Consider the following 20,146-nt stretch of genomic DNA (forward strand, 5'->3'; position numbering starts at 1 on the left):
TCGGGGCTGTAGTAGGTTGCAAAAATGGCTACAATTTTCCCCCTACCTGGATCTAGCCCCCCTGCAAGATGACTTTGCAGCTCCTCCCATCAAGAGGTGGAATCATTTCATCATCCCTTGAATCTGAGCTGGCCTTTTCCCTTGCTTGGGCCAAAGGAATGCAGAGGAAGTGATGTGCCCCTTCTGAGCCTGGGCCTCTAGATGCCTTGCAGACTCTATTATCTCTTTCTCTTAGAACCCCTCCCAGATCCTGGAGGATGAGAGATGCTGTGGAGTAAAGCCCGGCCATGCAAGCTGAGTCCCTCCTAATCCAGCTAGTTCCCAGCTGATCCACCAGCTAACCTCAGATTCATGAGTGAGCCCAAAAAAGGCTGGAAGAACCACTCAGGTGAGTCCAGAATAAGTTACCCATCATAAGCCATAAATGCCTGTTTTCGGTCACTAAGTTTCACACGGTTTGTCATGCAGCAAAAGCTAACTGATGCCATGGTTTATCCTGAGATCCACAGGAAGCCATTGAAGGGATTTAAACAGCTAATTGACAGGGGAAGATGTGTCTTTGTAAAAATTACTCCAGCTGCTGTGTGGACAATGGGTGGAGAAGAGGCAAGACTAGTGGGTTAGTAGGTATTGCTGTCATCCATGGGGAGGTGATGGCCACCTGGCCCAGGAGGTGGCAGTGGATGTGATGAGAAGTGGATGGATATAGAAGTGCTTCAGGAAATGATGTCAGTAGGACTTGGTAACTGATTTGATGCTGGGGGTGAGGAGAGGGGGACGTCTATAATGATTTCTCAGTTCTGCTTGAACAACTGGGAGGATGATTTGTGTTAGTCAGGGCTCTCCAGAGAAGTAGAACCAATAGGATGTGTGTGTGAGTGTGTGCACGCGTGTGTATACATATACATAGAGAGACATTTATTATAAGAAATTGGCTCATGCAGTTATGGAAGCTGCCAAATACAAATCTGCAGTGTGGGCCGGCAAGCTTGAGACCCAGGAGAGCCAATGGTGCAGATGAAGTCCAAAGGGAGTCTCCTGGAGAACTTATTTTGCTTAGGGAAGGCTCCATCTTCAATCCTTGCTGACAGTCCATTATTAGCTCATGGTGTGACCCTAACACCACGGCAGCCACTGAAAAGACCAAGGAGAAGCAGATGGCACAGCCCCCACCCTGACAGACCTTAGCAACCTAGTTGGAGGGGAAAAAAACAGAATTCAAAGAGAAAGGACCCCAACTGGACTAGTGGAGTAGACCCCAAGGCTGCCCTTCCAAAGCAGCCTCGCACTGCAGCCCTGGGGCCTCTGCAAGGAGCAGCCCAACTCCATGCCTGCCCGGCCTCACAGCCCTTGGCCTGTGTGCTGCATACAAGGCCCTTCAAGGTCTGAGGCCTATCTACTTTTCTCTCCAGACTCACCTTCCCTCATCCACCCTTCCAGGAAAAGATGGCAGGAAAAGAACAACGATTAAGAACACAGGCTTGGGGGGTGGCCGAGTGGTTCAAGTTCCATGTGTTCCACTTTGGCGGCCCAGATTTGCAGGTTCAAATCCAAGGCACAGACCTACTCCACTCATCAGCCATGCTGAGGAGGCATCCCACCTACAAAAAAATAGAGGAGGACTGGCACAGATGTTAGCTTAGGGTTAATCTTCCTCCAGCAAAAAAGGAGGAAGATTGGCAGCAGATGATAGCTCAGGGCAAATCTTCCTCACCAAAAAAAAAGTGGGGGGGGCTTGACCTTAAGGCTGCCTGGGAGCAAATCTTCACCCCACTGGTTATGGACTGCTCTCCCTGGGCAAGGCACTTAACCATGCCAAGCTTCCTCTTCTGTGAGGTGGGGATAAGAGGACACGCTTGTATGTGATGAGAATTAACAGAAATACTGCTCAGCACAGTGCCTGCACTTTGTGAGTATGCAGCAAGTATTACCTACTATTACAAGATTATTGCTATTATCATTATCATTGCTATGGTCTTTCAAGTCCAAGGAACCTGGTCCACTCCCTATTGACTACTTATTAACTGTGACTCTTGGACACTTAACCTCCCTGTGCTCTAGCTCCTGAACTGTGAAATGGGACAATGGTTCTTACCTCTCAGGGACATTATGAGGACCAAAAGAGATAAAGCAGAGAAAATACTTAGAACAAAATTCCCTGGCACTTGGTAAATGAGCGATACATTTTAACCAGGAGTAGCAGAGCAGTACAACAGTTCTCAAAACGCTCTCGAAACGCACCATGCTATTTGGTACTTCTGTGACTCTTCTGTTTGGAATGCCCTTGTCCATCTCCCAAGCATCCATTCATCTTGTGAAGCCTGCTCATGCCCCTACTCTCCTAGAAGCTTCTCTGACACCTGCCTCAGCCCAATGCCCCCTCTCCTGGGTACATCTGCTATTGAGGATATGCCTCTGTCACTGCGCATGTTTCTTCACGTTGAGGGTACCTGCTTACATGTCTGATCTCCATGAGTGTCCTCCACACCGCTGGGCCTCAAGAGCCCAGCACAGGGCCTGCAACACAGCAGGAGTCCAGTACAGGCTGATAACACTGAACCAGTCCAGTATAGGCTGATAACACTGAACCAGCCTGGCAAGAGAACATGCTGGACTCATAGGAGGTCCATAGCTGCAGAGCACACAGCCCCTCTGACACGTGGGTCCCTGAGGAAGGTGAGGAGACACCGAGACCTCAGGGAGGCAGACTCTATGCCCTGTCTTCTCCCCACCACCCCACCCACCCTCTGTCCTCCAGCTTCCCCGTAGCCCTCCCCAAGAGAGCAAGAGGGAGACCACGGGGAAGTGAGAGGACCTGGAGGTGAGGCGATGCCTTTGTGCCTTCTCTCCCGCTACATGGCCCGAGTCTGCTGGTTTCCTGAGGCTCCAGCCCAATCCTTAATGAGTTGGCAAGAAAAGATTTCTCAGCCCAGTTTGCTGCTCCTGCCGCGGTCAAAAAATGCTAAATGGCATCTCTCTGCTCCAAAGGCAGGAGGGTCACGCTGGGCCTGCCGTGTTAGATAACACGCCAGCAGGCTGGGGCTCGTGTGAACCTGAGCGCACCTTCCTGCCACTGCACTCCCGGTAATTGGCCAGGTCTCTCCAAGCAGGCCCTGTTCCCTGTGCTAATGGCCTCACAGCCTGGCACCGCCAACGGCTTTGTGCACTTTACCCAGAGCTGTCTGCAAAGGCTCTCAGGGCTCTCCTCCACGATTAATTCAAAGTTCCTCATGTCCATGCAGACCCCGGGAGGTAGGCCTGGAAGCTGCAGCCTGCACCCCAGGAGCCACCTACCTGTCGTAGTAACTGTCTCATCAGAACTGCTGCGTGTGGGAGGGAGCAATGGGCTAGGCAGGAGGAGGCAGACAGATGTTCCCTACTTTCTTTTAGAACCCTTACACAAAACCGGAACTGCTCATTCATTCACTTTTTCTTTAGAAATTTACGGAGCACTCTCTAAATGCCAAGTTCTATATTAGATGCTAGACTCACAGTGGTGAGCAACACAGACATGGCCCCCGTTCTCTCTGGTGCTGTTTATAAGCTGGTGATGGGACCAGATGGGAATCAAGGAATCACAAAAACGAAAGCTTAATACAGCTCTCCAATAGCTGCTGGGAAGTTCAGAGTGACAGTGTGTGTCCTCCACGACAGGACAAGAGGCCCAGACTGAGTCAGGGCCTACAGGTTAATCATCTCCAGAGATGCCTCAAAGGCATTTAATGAAATTGCATATATTCTTAGGATGATTTCATTCTTAATAAAAATTGGAGCTACTTTACTGACCATCTTATAAACCTTTAGAAACTGTTAGTTGCCCCCAATATTCATCCTTTCCTTCAACATTAATTGTTCACCTGAACATTAGCTGGGTACTTGGCTACCTAGAATAAAAACCACATCTCCAAGCTGGGTATGACTATGCAATTAATTTCCAGACAATGGGATATAAGCAGAAATGGTATGAGCAACTTCCTGGACAATATACTTATATGGAGAGAGAATGTCCATTTTATTCCCTTCCCTCCTTCCTCCTGGTAGAGAAGTAGTCCTGGCTCCTGGTGCTGGCACAGCCACCTTGGACCACAAATGGAAAAGGAACTTTGAAGACAATGGAACAACACCAATAATCCTAATTTAGACAGAATTTGGTAACCCGCAGGTGCGGAGTCTCAAGTAGTGAAGTTTAGAATGCGGCATTGTCCAAGTGGAAGGAGCTGGACAGCAGAAGGCAAGGATGCAGATATGATATTTTATTGCATCTAGGATGCACATTTCTTGCCCATTTTAACGTTTATGAAGTTGATTTGCGTCTTACAATAGAGAGCATATTATGATTGCCAGCCATTTTTTACATTTTAACATTGTTGAGTAAGATACGTCTGGCAATCACTAACATCTTACTTAAAATATGACCTCACAGGCTGGTCATCTGGTGACTCTTATTATTCCATACAACGCTCTTAGTTAAACCATCACTCGTGGTACCTTGGAAGACAAACAACCTGCCAATGGAGGTGAAGCATTTAGGAAGATTCCAAATTTTGGTGGGCACTGGCTGCCTTTTTTTTTCTTCCACTCAACGTTACAAGAGAGATTAACTCAGTCTAGAGCCAACCAGTCACAAACAGAGATGGAAGGGGACATAATTCTGCTAGGAGAGGAGGTGCTTTCTGTCTGTGGCCGGCAATCTAAGTTGACCGGGAGTGCAATACTTTTATGGATTTGAAGAACAAAAGACAAAGAGAAAGTTTCCCACAGGCAGAGTTGGGGACTTTAGCAGACGATGAACAATAGCACTTTTCCCAGAGAGCAGAAATAGGTAGTCTGAAAGGACTAACCATAAAATATGTTCTACAGCCAAACAAGGGAATGTCTTCCATTACAGCTCAATGTCCTTTCTGTCATGGACCAATGTCTGCAGCATTTGCCATTTTCCCTTTTCAACATGGAGCTCCTGTTGCGTCCACTGAGTCACAGTATATCAGCCATGTTGTGATTAGGTCATTTTCCTTTTAGTTTAAAGACAGTCAGATCAAGGGAAGCCTATCTTGATTTGTTGGTCAGAATTGTGCATCACCCAGAGATCCCAGCCTTTGACCCAGATGCAGGACTCAAAAGGTTCTCTGTTCCTTTTAGGAGACGATGAGTACATTCTACATAGGGAAAAGGCACACACAGGTACTAGCCTGGCTGAAGGAATTGGCTCCAGCAGAGGCTGCTACTGATGGATGCTTCCCTAATGTGATGGATATATCTCTCAATTTTCTAAGCCAGCCTCATGTTTAATGGGAAAACACAAGAAGTACTCCCATTAAAGTTGGGAACAAAACAAGAATATCACCCTTACTATTTAACATGGTTCCAGAAATACTAACCAGTGCAATCAACAATGAACAGAAATATAAAGTACAAAAAAATTTAAAAGTGAAGGCAAAGTTATCCAGATTTGTAGTTCGTATGTTTACCAACTAATAAAAGTCCAAGAGAATTACATGAAAATCTACTGCAAACAATAAAATTTTTTGTAGGTTGGGTGTATACAAAATTAATATAGAGAATTTAATAGTCAATTAGAAGACATCATGGAAGAAAATATCTCATTTGTAATAACCAAAAAGGATAAAATATCTAGAAATAACCTAAGATGTGTAGAATCTGTGTGAAGAAAATTTAAATTATCCCTAAAGAATCCACACAAAAAAAGGACTTGCATCAATGGGGAAGATGCACCATATTCTTAAATGGGATATCCCTCATATGGAAAAAAAAAAAGCTAAATTTTTCAAGAAAAGTCATCTTTAAAAAGCAATGTGAGTGGACTGCCAGATATTAAGATATATTACCATACTATAGTAATTAAAATAATAAGGTACTGGTGCATAAAAGGACAGAGAGATCAAAGGAACAGAATTCAAAGCCCAAAAAAAGATTCATGAATAAATGTGAATGTGTATAAATAAACATTTAACATATGATAAAGATGATATTTCAAACCAAATTTTTTCAACAAAATAATGTTGGGAAAACTAAATAACCAGATAGCAGGGCTGCCACATTGCAAATATTTTTACCTAATTTGTTTTTAGTTTTTTTTACTTTGCATATGGTGTTTTTTGCAATGCAGGCGTTTTTTATTTCTGTTTCTGTTTTATGTAGTTGAATCAAGAGTATACATCAGTCTCTTTTACTATGACTTCTAGGTTTGTATCATTCTTAGGAAAATCTTGCCCATTTTGAGATTAAAACAATTCTCACATTTTCTACTAATACTTCATGACTTAATTTTTTTTATTACTTAAATCTTTGATCCACCTGGCCCTTATTTTTTTTTTAATGGGTTTGTTGGTGTCTTTTTTTTTTTTAATTTTATTTATTTATTTATTTTTCCTTCTTCTCCCCAAAGCCCACCAGTACATAATTGTATATTTTAGTTGTGGGTCCTTCTAGTTATGGCACGTGGGACGTCGCCTCAGCATGGCTTGATGAGCAGTGCCATATCTGCGCCCAAGATTCGAACTGGCGAAACCCTGGGCCGCCGAAACGGAGCGCTCGAACTTAATCACTCGGCCTAGGGGCCAGCCCCACCTGGACCTTATTTTGTTGGAAGATGCAAGGTAAGGCCAAATTTATCTCTTCTATTGTGATTTCTCACTAGAATCACAGCAATCTCATGTGCTGTCATCAGTGGCCCTGAACTGCCACCAAGATAAAGGTCAAAGGCAGGCTGAAGGCACTTAGGACCCTGCCCTGCTTCTCACCCCCATCTCCCTCTGGCTTGCTCACTGCCCAAAGCACCCTCATTTTGTTGTTAGTGCCTTCGAGTCAATTCTGACTCCTGGTCCAGCTGAGTGGAACCCTGCCTGGTATTTCTGCGCCATCCTCCAGCACTGGATCAGACAGTGCTCCACTGCTAGTCACAGGGTTTTCATGGTCAATTTTTTCAGAAGTGGGTGGCCAGTTCCTTCTTCCTAGTCCGTCTTAGTCTGGAAGGTCTGTTGAAGCCTGTCCACCATGGGTGACCCTGCTGGTATTTGAAATACCAATGGCATAGCTTTCAGCATCACAGCAACACGCAGCCGCCACAGGACAACAACAGACAGACAGGTGGTCTGGTTCCCAGACCAGGAAACAAACTCGGGCTGTGGTGGTGAGAGCACTGAATCTTAACCACTAGGCCACCAAGCACCCTCATTACCTGGGATGAAATGCCTTGTGCTCACCAGAATTCACTCTTCACCACATTCGTTGCCTGGCTAATTTATTTTTCAAATCCAAACCCAGCCATTACCCCTGGGCTGGCTTGCCTTACACAAGACACACACAAGTTCCCCACCAACATCCCTTTAAGCCATATGTACCTGTCTCCAGACCCCTCCACACACACCACTACCAAAAGAGAAATTACATCCCACATTGTGCTGTTCATTGTTATGCATCTTTCCTGCTGGACTCCAAACAAATGTGTCTGCTGCTTCTGTTTATCCCTCACCTAATGTGGAGGGATGCTGAACAAATGATTCTCGAATGAGTGAAGATCTTCCAACCCTGCTCCATTAGTATGTATTTTTCTAATGCCAAGACTGGTAAAATCATCAAGAAGAATGTGATGTTCATAGCAGCGGTATATGTAATGCCCAAAAAAGATGCAAACTATAAACGCTCATTACTAACAGAGCTGATATTCAGCCAGCCATTCTGGTGTAAACAGCATGGTAGTTTTTTGCAAATACGGTCCAAATTATTCTTGTCCCTGTATCAACACTCTTTTCGATGTGATTTTGCAGTGCCTTCCATCCAGAGATGGAATCTATTTCCTTGTCCTTGAGTTTGACCTTGAGACTTGCTTTGGCCAATTCAGTGTGGCAGAAGAGACATTGCGCTCATACCAAGCCCAGGCCTCAGGAATTCTTCCATGTTTTTGCTTGCTTTCTTGGAACTCCATCCAGCCATGTGGAAAGCCCAGTCTAGCCTTCTGGAGGATGAACTACGCACAGCCAAGTCATCTCCATCACACCAGGTGACCCTGCAACACCCAGAAGCAGACTGTCTACCTGTCCAGCACAGACCACAGACACATGATTGACCCTAACCAAGATCAGAAGCATCAGTCATCTGACCCCAGCACAAATTGCCAACCCACAAAGCCATGAGCTAAATGCATTGTTTTTTAAGTCACTAAGTTTTGGAATGGTTTGTTACACAGCAAAAGCTAATTGATGAAATTGGTTATTAAATTGTCGCAGTTCTTCCATATCAGTTAGTAAATATTCACTGCTCAACCACAACACCGACAAATTGACCCCTGGGCCACTGTACGACCAGCAACAAAAGAGTTAATGCCCAGTCCAGCAGGGGCCTCCAGGACACGTTCCACTTCAACAGAATAGCCTCATCTATTCTGATTGATCGATGTTAATGACACATCAGTTGTCAAGTACTTTTAAAATACCTCTGATCAAAGAGAAATGGCTAAGTCAACTATAGCACATCAGAATATTATATTGTCACTAAAAATAACTGTGTGAACTGTCAGTCTGTAAAATCTTGTCTATAAAATAATGTTAAATGAAAAAGAACAGATCACTCCTAACTTGTATGCACCCATTGTAATAATGTTAAATGCCTACATGCACCTTGACAAAGATGAGAATTGAAATTATAGTACCAAGAGCTAGGTGTTTTTATTCTCTGTAATTATTTTATTTTAGCACATAATAAGAGAAAAACAACCATAATCTTTCTAAGTAGAATGTATTGGGAAACTCGTCATCTTGGAATTGAGATATCTCAGAGCAAAGTACTGATGTAGAGTATAATGCATTAAGAAAAAATATTTGGTTTCCTATAGGCAATACATCTTAAATGTCTATTTAAACTTCCAACCTATTTTTAAAGGCTAAAAATTCTCAAAATGAAAACATAATCAATGTGTTCTAAAATGGATCATACTCATTTAAGTGAATATTTATTCATGTATGAATATCTTTGCTTAATCAGCTTTTCTTCCCCACCCCTATATGGAGAAGAGCCCTGTTTTTGCCAGATCAGCCCCTCAAATTCCTGTGATGCAAAATCTAGAAGATGAGTATACCAGGCATTGCCAGCTTCTTATCCAATATTTATCTCCCCTTTTTTATTAGCAGGATCCTGATTTTTTTTTTTTTTTTTGAGGAAGATTAGCCCTGAGCTAACATCTGCTGCCAATCCTCCTCTTTTTGCTGTGGAAGGCTGGCCCTGAGCTAACATCTGTGCCCATCTTCCTCCACTTTACATGTGGGACTCCTACCACAGCATGGCTTGCCAAGCGGTGCCATGTCTGCACCTGGGATCTGAACCGGCGAACTCCAGGCTGCCGCAGTGGAGTGTGTGCACTTAACCGCTGTGCCAGCAGGCCAGCCCCACAGGACCCTGATTTTTTTTTGCAGGGTTGCAAGGTGACCAGTTAGACTTACCTCCCCAGATTCCCTTGCAGAAAGCAATGGCCATGTGACCTTTTCTGGCCAATGAGATGTAAATGGCAATGTACTGGATGGGGCTTCCAGGAAAGTAACTGTTTTTCTGATATAAAGAAACTGTTCAGAAGGCACATGTCTTTTGCCTTTGGCCATTCCCCCTCTTCTGGCCTGGAATGTAAACATGATGCCTACAGGTACAGCAGACATCTGTGAGAATGAAGAAGGAAGGTATACTCCATAAATGGCAGAGCAGAAAAGCAGAAGGAGCTGCTAGCTCAGCCATGGAGCATCTTCTTATGGACTCCTTGTCTGGGGAGAAAAAGAAACTTACTTGTTTTAGCCCCTGTAATGGGGTTTCTGCAACACACAACCAGACACAATCCTGACTTATATAAGAAGAGAATGGGTCCTGAGAAACAGGACGAAGGGAGAGAAGGAATGGTAGAGAGGCCAGGCCAGTCTATTTGATAAAGAACTAGACAAGAGAAAGGAAGGAGCAAGAGAAAATTCAGCTTCAGATTGTTGTTCAAGAAGCAGTTGGGTGTTGGCACAAGAGACCATCTGCAGAAGCTGAGAGAAGAATAGAGGAAAGGGCCTTTAAAAAGTGTTACTATAACTCATGAATCATATCCCCTTAAAGTTCTTCAACAGAGTCACATAACAAATGAAATTCCTTCTCAATTCTGGATGTTGAATTTAGCTTTTGTGTATAGTTGGGGTGGGGGAGTCTCACTGCAGTGACTGGGCCATGTGGAGCCCCAGGATTTATTAGGGTTATTTAAGCATTAATTTCAGAAAGTTCTGAATGACTAGTAGAAGGGTTGCTGTAGTGAAAAGAACAGAGACAAGGAGCAGGAGATGTGAGTTCAAGACCTCATCCTTTCCCCATTTGCTCTGGAGCCTCCAGCAAGTACTTTGGCAAGTCTGGCTTCAGGTCCTCCTTTGTGAGAGAAGAGAGGCAGACCAAATGTGCCATAAGAACCCTTCTAGTTCTGTGACATATTACTCGAAGAGATACTGTAAGAGAAGGATATCTGGACTCCTAGAAGGAAACCCTTCCCTCAGGTAGCTTTCCTTTTTTACTTTGATGGCAATATTTGGTGTGGAAGAGAGAAGAGTGTGCAAGGAAAAGAAGTCCATCCCATTCAATAAACATCTGTTGACCAGCTTCTTTGAGTTGAGCGCTCAGATGAAGATGGCCAAAGGATACAATCCCATAAGCCCTCCACATCTGGCCCTGTCTGACTCCTTGGCCTTTCTCTCCCTGGTTCTCCACATGCACCCTCACTTCTGGCATCCTGAGTGGCTCACAGTGTCCTCAGCCTCTTGTGACTCTCAATGCCACCCTGTCTCCACTCTACCTTTACCCTCTCCCTGCCAGGGATACCTTCCCCTTTTGATCTGGGAAACTCCTACTCATCCTTCAGTGCCCAGAGCAAGCATTTTGAGAAAAGTAAAAGCAGCCCTGAGAGCTTTCAGCAAGCAGGTGGCCTATTTGCTACCAGCTGGGCTGCAATGTTCCCCTTATGAAATAAACAATTTCATAGAGTATCAACACCAGTTGAGAATTCCAACAAAACAAAAACAATACCACTTCATAATCATATCTGAACAGAGAGTTTAAAAAAAGACACGGTGCAACCACAAGAATGACCAAACGTCCCCTCCCTAGGCTACCATGAGTTGCTGTTGCTTCTTTTCCAATGACATCTCTAACCCCACTCCATTCCTCCACCTCCCAGACTGAAAGTATTAAGATGCGCAATCACCCAATTTCCTGGCTTTCTAACAATGACTTCCACTTCCTTATACTCAAAACACCAAACACAAGCCCAGATCTTCTATTAAGCGCCTCCCAGCTCCATCTTACCCAGGCATTTCATGATTCTCTGTGGTGTGCATTCTCCTTTCGTGTAGCGAGTTACAAACCCAACTTTAACCACCTGTGTATTCCTGGCGACCTTTGGCAGGTGGTCATTGAAAGTCTCTCCCTCTCTGCCTTTCTTCAATCCAGCAGAGAAAAACTTAGCCCTCATGTATTTCTACCTTACCTGGGTGCACTTCTAGCTTCCTTGAATCCTATTTGGAACAACATTTTGTTGCAGTATTTCTTCCTCTTATTGCACTTCTGAGCGTAACTGTCTCTCTACCTCTCTCCCATAAGACTGTTCACTCCCCGATGAAAGGATTCACGTCTTCTCAGCACTGAGCAGGTCCCCAGGATGTCTGCGGAATAAACACCCCAAGACTCCACACCACAAAGCAGCATGGCTAAGCCTCTGAGCATCTTGATACCAAGCACCAAATCGTTCATAACTCTTCCTCTTTCGCAGCTCACATCTCACGTGGAAACACAGGCTGGGAATATTAGGAAGTTCTTCTTCATCAGCACTTCAGATACTGCTTCTCATTTTTGCCTTATGTGCCATTCCTAAATGTGCAAACTTGCCATCACTGTTGATCATCCATGAGGCCACCTTTGTGACTGCAACATCCCCTGACAGCGCTATGCCCCTTTATTGAAAGCAGAGGACTGCAACTCCGGGAAAATAACAGGAACACAAGTTAATGAGTTGACAACACCAAGATCTTTCACCGGAGGGAAGGAAGGAAGAGTGCTAAGGTTTAAATCACCTCCATAAAACATCGGAAAATAGGAGTTGGAGAGGCTGCTGAGAGCCCACGGTTCCTGTTTAACATGCACTGTTAGCAGTTGTAGGGAGCAGCCTTTTGGAGATGTGTGTCCTGAAGTGCACCCTTTTATTTCTTTTTCAGTTTAAACACATCGGCTTGAAGGCAAGCTGCCCTCGTGCTGGCTCACGCGCCACACCACACGGCCTCTGACAGGAACGGCGGCAGCCCATCTTTAAAGGCGTTCTGGAAGAAACTGCAGATGCTTTTACCAGTAAAATGTGATTTGGCTCAGTTTATTGAACGTGAAGCAAATACGTTTTCTAAGTGGTCAAAAATGGCAGGTGTTTTTTTTTCTTCTCTCTCCAAAATGGTTCCCTGGATGACAAGGGCAGCACAAACACCACTTGCTCACAAAGTTTAAAATGAAAACTTCCTGTTCTACTTCTGTTTCCTCCCTCATTCCTGCAGCATCAGCCCCCACTCGCCAGGACCTCGCTCTCCTCAGAAAGGAATTAGGGTCACAGACAAATACACAGGAGAGAAGCCGCCCAGCATGACTCTCTGCAAAAGAAAAGAAAGAGCTCCTCTTGTCATCTCTTTTTCCATAGCTGAGAGGAGGTTGAAATATAACAAAATGGCCCTTTTTTCCAACAAAAATTAATCCCGCCAGCCACAGGAAGGGTTGTAGACCAGATGCCACTTCTCAATAGTTTAAGAAAGATGTGACCTGGAGAATCACCTCAATTTTGTAACTCGTAAAGCGAGCTTCCTTTATCTGACCCCAACATCAAAGTGATGTTATAAGAAACATTTGTACCATATCTTTAAAGTGCTTGTGGTTTCTCAGAGAAGAAAAATGGAGTATGAGGTAAGACTATAAAATAAAGTGTAGGCATGTCCAAAAATGAATGAAATAAGTTCTTAGACCACATGTCAAAACCGACTTTACTACTTAGAATTCACCCAGGACTGATCCTGGCTGAGGGAGCACTTGCGCCCTCTGGGAGCACAGTCAGGCATCCTGAGGAGCCAGCTCTTCTCCCGACAACCCAGGAGTCAGGGACATACCTCGTTCCTGAAGTTGCACTACTTTGTTAATCACAGCACGGACAGCTCCCAAGGAGTCAGAGAGAAGGGTTGGCCCTCCTACCTCACCACCTAGTCCTCTTGCTAGTGCCCTCCCACCACCACTGCTGCCCCCATTGCTCCATCCTCATCATCAACTACTCCATCATCACTCTCTACCTAGACTACCAGCAACTACCTACCACCACTCCACCAACACCCATCCATCATCACCCACCACCCCCAGCACCACATCCACCACAATCCCACCACCCCTAGCACCACATGTTGGTTGCAAACTGGCCCCCATACACGAAGGGCAGGAATAGAGTGAAGAAAGGCATAGGCCACTCCAGATTGCTAGGCGGCAGGTTTAACAAGCAAGGGAACTTACATACAAGGCTTGTCTTGGGCGGCCACAAGACGAGTAGATCTCTGTACCCCCCTGCCAGTGTCTTAAAAGTTTATAAAGAGGCCTTAACAAGGCTCAGCCACATACACAGTCCAGGTGGTTTCAACAATACCTTGCTCTCTCAAGGCTGTGTCCTTGAAACCAGCTCCCACTGTGGGGGTGGCGATTAGAACGTATTTTCCAGGGATAGGGTTAGGGATGCGGAACCTCTAATTGCCCAGGTCCAACTCAAAGGTCAATCCACTGTCAGTGACCTCCCCATACCCCACACTACCACCATTCATCCACCCCCATCCCATTCTCATCACAGCATGTTGAGAAACAGGATCCAGGGACGTAAGACCACTGATCTAGACTGTCTAGTAGATTCACACAACCCTTTAAATTCATCATCAGAGAACATTTAACAAGTGGCCTAGGGAAATAACAACAATAACAATAGCTCATAATTCTGAGTGCTTACTATGTCCCAGGAACCTTTCCAACTGCTTTTCATGCATTAACTCATAATAGCTTTATGCAGAAAGTGCCATTACTGCTCCCATTTTGAATATGGGGACGCTGAAGCACAAAGGGGCTAAGTAACTTGATTCAAGTCTTGCAGCTGATAAGTGTCAGACCTGGGACTTAGCTCAGGCCATCCAGCTGTAGAACCCATGCTCTTGACCCTTTTGTCACACTGTCATCTCACAAAATAATTCTACTGGCACTTTAATGAAGGTTGTCAGCTTGGTACCAGTGCCATCACGTGAAGCAGGATGCTTACATTCTTGGCTACTAACATTTGCCTACCCCGTGTTCACCGCGTGCTCAGAGAACAAAACTAGAGCCTCGATAAAAATAGCCAGGCAGGGTGCTAGGTGTGTACACCCTTCATTTTCTTAATTCTCACAATAATCTTGGGAGGTAGGTAATCTTATTCCCATTTTGTATGTCAGGAAACTGAGGCTCAGAGAGAATCAACAAGTTGCCCCATGGTCATGCTGTAGACATACATGAAAGGACCCCATTCAGAGTAGTCACATTTACCCAACACGTGCCAAGCGTTCTGTGAGTCACCAGCGACCCATAGCGCTTGGGTCAGGTCCTGTCCTGGGGCCGCAGCATCCAGGATGGAGCCTGAAAGGGTGGTTTTCAAAAACAACTGGATAAATGCATGCAGGCATGAAGGAATGAATGAAAGTGTTACTCATAATTAAAAGTGCAAAAATAACAGCCAACAATCCTTAAAGGTCAGGAAAGCAGATAGTGTAACAAATGTTAATATTAGAGTCACTGCGGGAAGTTCAAACACAGAACTAGCTACTGGGTGGTTAGTAAGCGACTCCGCCCAGGTAGACATTTTGGCCCGCTTCGTTCAGCCAGAACCTATTGCAGGGCGAGTAAGGGAAATGTTTGGAGAGCTATTCCTTGGTTCGATGCTGACTTGTAAAAGTGGCTGTTGCCCTTTGCAATTAGACACTTAAGACCTCTATTCTGTGCCCTAAATATATACAGTGACCTATGTGCTGATGTGGCCAAAGGACAAGGAACGTGTGAAATTGTTCCCATTAAAATCAGCCCTGGGGCAACCACTGCACAACCAAGTGGAAGGTCTGGCTAGGTCCTTGGGTTTTTATTATAGGATCACGGCCTTTCTCCGCCTATGAAGTTCTGATCTCGCTCCCTCCTGCACCATCTCCCGCCTCCGCCCCCTCCCCGCTCCCACACGCAAACACAACACCTTTTAACAGCCACTGAATTCATGGAAAACCTTCAGCTAGGTTTCTACCCTGAGAGAGGGTCTGTTCCTACCAAAATAACAAACCAAATATACTCTGCTTTACAAGGTTTCCTCTAGGGGAGGGGAGGGCGGGGGGCAGGGGACGCCGACAGCAAACCCACTGGGGGCGCTAAACTTCACTTCTCACTAGAACGTGGGAGACTCACTTTTTCGAATCGCATCTTCCTCGATTCACAATACAAGGATGCATCAGCTCTTGGCGAGGTGTCAGCTACAGCCTCATCACCGGGCCCCAATTACATCGCTAACAGTAAAGAAGGAAACTTGAACCAATTTTAGAACAAGAGTTGAGGGAATTAGAAAAATCCCTGCCGTGCTCTTTTAAAACATTCGTTGGGAAATAGTTCCCTCTTGTGGTCGAACTGGATATTGCGCTCTTACCTAGAAAGTTTTCCAACGTCTGAAGGTTAGCGATTTTTTTGTGCCCTGAAGCGTATCAGGTAAAGCCTATGGCCCTCTTCCCAAATTCACAAGGTAAAATACATAGAATTACAAAGAAAACCAATTATATTTAGATTCATTTATCCAATTATTAAACGAATGGGGGCTATACTAATATACGTGCTTCTTTAACACAGCAGATAACAAGCCCTAGTGCAGGTCTAATTACCATAAACGCAAAGTAGTGATGAGCATAAATGACATTTTGAGAAATCGGTAGCAACTGTAATGCAACATGCAAATATGCAGGATTTCTAGAAGTGACAAAGTCACAGGTTCTGGTAATACTACAAAGGTCAGTATTTGACCTTTTGTTGCCATTTATAATTGAAGAAAATTCTATATTTCAGGTAGAGGTTAGTAAACACAAACATCCACTCTTTTCCCATTCTAGGATGTGGGTCTCCTGAATTCAATCCACAGACCCCTTGGGGTCGGTGGGACCCAGCTATTCTAATCTAGCTTAATCTGTTCATTGAGCAGTTTCTCCACATGAGGCAAGGAGATTACCCATTTTGTAGTATTTCAGGGAGAAAAATGTTATTGTTATCTCCAGGGTGTGAGAGAACTGGGGAATCTGACCTAATGGCCAATCTGACAAACACACTTAATGTAACTGACACAACACGGGTCTAAAAATCAGGAGCACTAGCTTCTGTCCCGTTCTGGCTGAACATGGCAGAAATAGAAGCACATTTCAGCCAGATAAAGTACAGATAAGCCTGAAGTCATAGAAAGGCCAACAACCCCACCAAATTCTCCACAAGTGAGGGAAAAGTTTGCCTGTGCTAGCAACAATTAAAACAGCCAACAGTGTTCAAGCATTGAAGTGGTCGCATCTTCTTGATGAGCTCCTCCAACCCCCCACCCCTTGTGAAGGTTCTTGCAATCTTACACTCCTCCTCTTCGCAAGGTGCCCTGAGCGGTCAGCAAGGGATTTCATTAGCGTGGAGGTGGCTCATTTCAGCGATGTCTGGCTGCACAGGAGGCAGATACCAGAGCAACGATATAGGCATATTCAAGAGAAAACACAGGTGGAGACATGATTCCCAAAATAAGTAACAATTTTTTCCATCAAGAGCTCCATGATCCAAACCACCGATTTATGAAGTCCTCTAGGCTGGGGGTCGGATCACTCAGGGCGTTCGCTTGTGTCCTCACGTGTTTAGTAAAGATAATACACTAGCAGACTCATCAGGTACTAACACACCACGTGCTGTTTGGATGATGGCATAGGCACCTTCTTGTGAGGCAGCAACAATGTGCAAGGGCAATCTATTTTGGAAGACTGCTTTCCTCATTAGAGATGTTTCAATGTTGAATAAGGACAGGCTTTGCCAGCTATCATTTAAGACTTGTTGGGTGAATTTAGTAAGAGCTTTTAAGTGTGCTGGAATGTCCTCCGGGCCAATGGAGGGTACAAAACTGCAGCCAAATTATTGTACCAGCCAAAATGTGCCCATTTGGTCTTGAGGAGAGGGAGGTTGGCAGCTATAGGGACTTGAGCTGGTTGTGCATACCATGCATTCTGGCTAGGAGAGGCAGCACTGTCAAGTGTGAGGAGACAGACTCGGGGCGGGCTATGCCATACCAAGCACCTTTTCCCCTCTTTCCATTGTGCCTGTTCCATTCCAAGTATAGTCTGTTTCAACAGGTCTGGCTTGCAGCAGGACACCTGGAACCCCATGGAGACTGAGTAGTTCCCCTTCACCCAGGGGCGAGAAGTAATTCACCCATCCTGGTGGGACATCCCAGTGTAAATTCCAACAGATAATGCCTTTCCCAGACATGATGGGGCTTAGTATTCTCAGCTGCATAGAACGCTGATCCATGGTGAGAGTTGGGGCAACGGCTATTCCTTCAACTCTTGGCCCCAAAGACTCCACCTTCTGCTCCCCACCCAGCAAACAACCCCTGGGGCAGGAACACACAGAGGGTCTAGCTACCTGGCTGGAGCTAAAACAGAGAGAAAGACATGGAGAATCCCCTCCCACAAATTCACATCTTAAGATAACATTCAGGGCGAGCCCAGTGGTGCAGCAGTTAAGTTCACTCGTTCTGCTTCTCAGTGGCCGGGGGTTCGCCGGTTTGGATCCCAGGTGCAGACATAGCACCTCTTGGCAAAAGCCATGCTGTGGTAGGCATCCCAAGTATAAAGTAGAGGAAGATGGACATGGATGTTAGCTCAGGGCCAGTCTTCCTCGGCACAAAGGGGAGGATTGGCAGTAGTTAGCTCAGGGCTAATCTTACTCAAAAAAATGATAACATTCATCTTCAAATCTATTGTTCCTAGTTCAATTTCACTCTTTCCTGGAACATAAACTCCTTGAGGGCACAGTTACATCCCAACACCTAGAACAGTAAGTAGTCTCTCAACATAGAGTTTTGAATTATTGGGGAGAAAAAAAATGAATGGATAGATGGATGTGAGGAATGAGAGCAAATGCCCTCCTATAAAACAAATACTTCAAGAAACCGGAGAAACTTTAGAAAGACTTTAACTTTTCATCTCAATGAGATCCCAGCTCCATCACATGCCTGCCCCAGATAGTCACCCTCTCTGTGCCTCATTTCATCCTCTAGTAATGGGGTGAAATTACTGGCCACCTCACTAGTAGCTTCTCTGTTAAAATAAGTTCATGGGTTCTATTTTTTTTTTTTTTTTTAAAGATTGGCACCTGAGCTAACAACTGTTGCCAATCTTCTTTTTTCTTGCTTTTTTCTCCCCAAATCTCCCCAGTACCTAGTTGTATATTTCAGTTGCGGGTCCTTCTAGTTGTGGCAAGTGGGACGCTGCCTCAGCAGGGTCTGATGAGCGGTGCCATGTCCACACCCAGGATCCGAACCAGAGAAACCCTGGGCCACTGAAGTGGAGCACATGAACTTAACCACTCGGCCATGGAACCAAACCCTAGTTAATGGGTTTTAAATGCTTAAAAGAGGACCTGGAACATGATGGGAGCTCAGTTAAATGTTAGCTATTTTTAGCAGCAGCACACAAGAGGAAGCTGTGTTTGTGGTGACAGCCGTTCAGATCACAGGCAGCAGGTAAAAGAGAGCTGTGCCCTAGCTCAGCTATTTGGCAGCTATGTGTGGACAGTGATAACAAAATGGAGTAACATATGTCAAGGCTTCTAAAATGGGGCTTGGAAGCCATTAAGGAAGTGGGGCTTGGCACACTCACCACAGCCAGCACCAGATGTTAAGTGAACTTTTGAACTTTACCTGACACCAGAGGTCACATCTTGAAACATTTTCTCATTCCAAGAACAATCTGCTCAGATAGAACCCAAGGACCAACTGTGTGCTGGCAGGCCGACTCACTCCATGCTGGAACCAATCCCTAGCTGTTCACTGTAAACCTTTATGGGGCCTTTGTAAAGCCCTACCTTATTTGTCTTCCTCAGAACACACTTTAGGTTTCTACCTGAATCTATGACTCCTGAATTGCAATTCTTATTGCCCAAATAAATATCTGCTGCTGGAATTGTAGTGAATTCTTCCCCAGTCAACACATGTGACCTTGGACAAGTTGCTCAACTTCTCTTCAACAAGTTGACTCCTCTGTTTCGAGTGAGTATGAATAAAAATAATATCAATTTCAGAGGGTTCTTATGAAACAAATAATTATCTAAAGACTCAGTACAGTGCCTAGAACTAGTAAGCACACAGCTGATGTTAAGCAAGTCACTCTTATATGAAATAGAGTAGCTACCATGATGTCAATGAAATACAGCAGCGGTTGACAATGGAGTGAAATGTGAGATCAGTAAAGATCGCATCAAGAGGTAAATATGACAGTCAAATTTAAAAATGCTTTGGGGATGGTGTGTGGAAGACTCAGTGCTGCAGGAAAGTGAATTCTGAATTAGAGGACTGTCTTGGTTAATTTTGTGTGTCGATTTGGCTGGGCTATAGGGTGCCTAGATATTTGGGTAAACATTATTCTGCATGCATCTGTGAGGATATTTCTGGATGAGATTAACATTTGAATCAGTAAATTGAGTAGAACAGATTGCCCTCCCAAATGTGGGCAGGCCTCATCCAATCCATTGAAGGCTTGAATAGAACAAAATGCTAAGAAAGAGAGAATTTGCTCTCTGCCTGATGGTCTTCGAGATGGTACATGACTGCCTTTGGACTCAGACTGGAACCCATACCATTGGATTTCCTGGTTCTCAGGCCTTCAGACTGCAGATCTGGGAACTTCTCAGCCTCCATAATCATGTGAGCTCATTTCTTATAACTAATATAAAAACCATTTCAAGAAATCCTCCCAGAATTGAGAACATGGAAGAAAGGTAATAAATTCTCTAAGCTTAAGAAAAGCTTGAGTTTTTATATCAAAAAGTT

The 20,146-nt window shown here is 44.8% G+C and overlaps 1 long non-coding RNA gene across 6 annotated transcripts in view; it reads right to left on the minus strand.

The window, feature by feature from the left end:
• The window catches only part of LOC139041385 (uncharacterized), a 460,406-nt gene extending 447,774 nt beyond the window's left edge, over positions 1-12,632 (minus strand). For 3 of the 6 annotated variants that reach the window (XR_011496435.1, XR_011496437.1, XR_011496436.1), the window contains exon 1: positions 11,510-12,631. This is a non-coding gene — a long non-coding RNA (uncharacterized lncRNA). Of the gene's footprint in view, positions 1-11,509 lie in introns of all 6 variants that reach the window. The other 3 variants (XR_011496440.1, XR_011496439.1, XR_011496438.1) reach the window with 2 other exon arrangements.
• Between the last annotated feature and the right edge of the window lie 7,514 nt (positions 12,633-20,146).

Source organism: Equus asinus, chromosome 21, assembly GCF_041296235.1.
Source record: "Equus asinus isolate D_3611 breed Donkey chromosome 21, EquAss-T2T_v2, whole genome shotgun sequence".
NCBI lineage: Eukaryota > Metazoa > Chordata > Mammalia > Perissodactyla > Equidae > Equus > Equus asinus.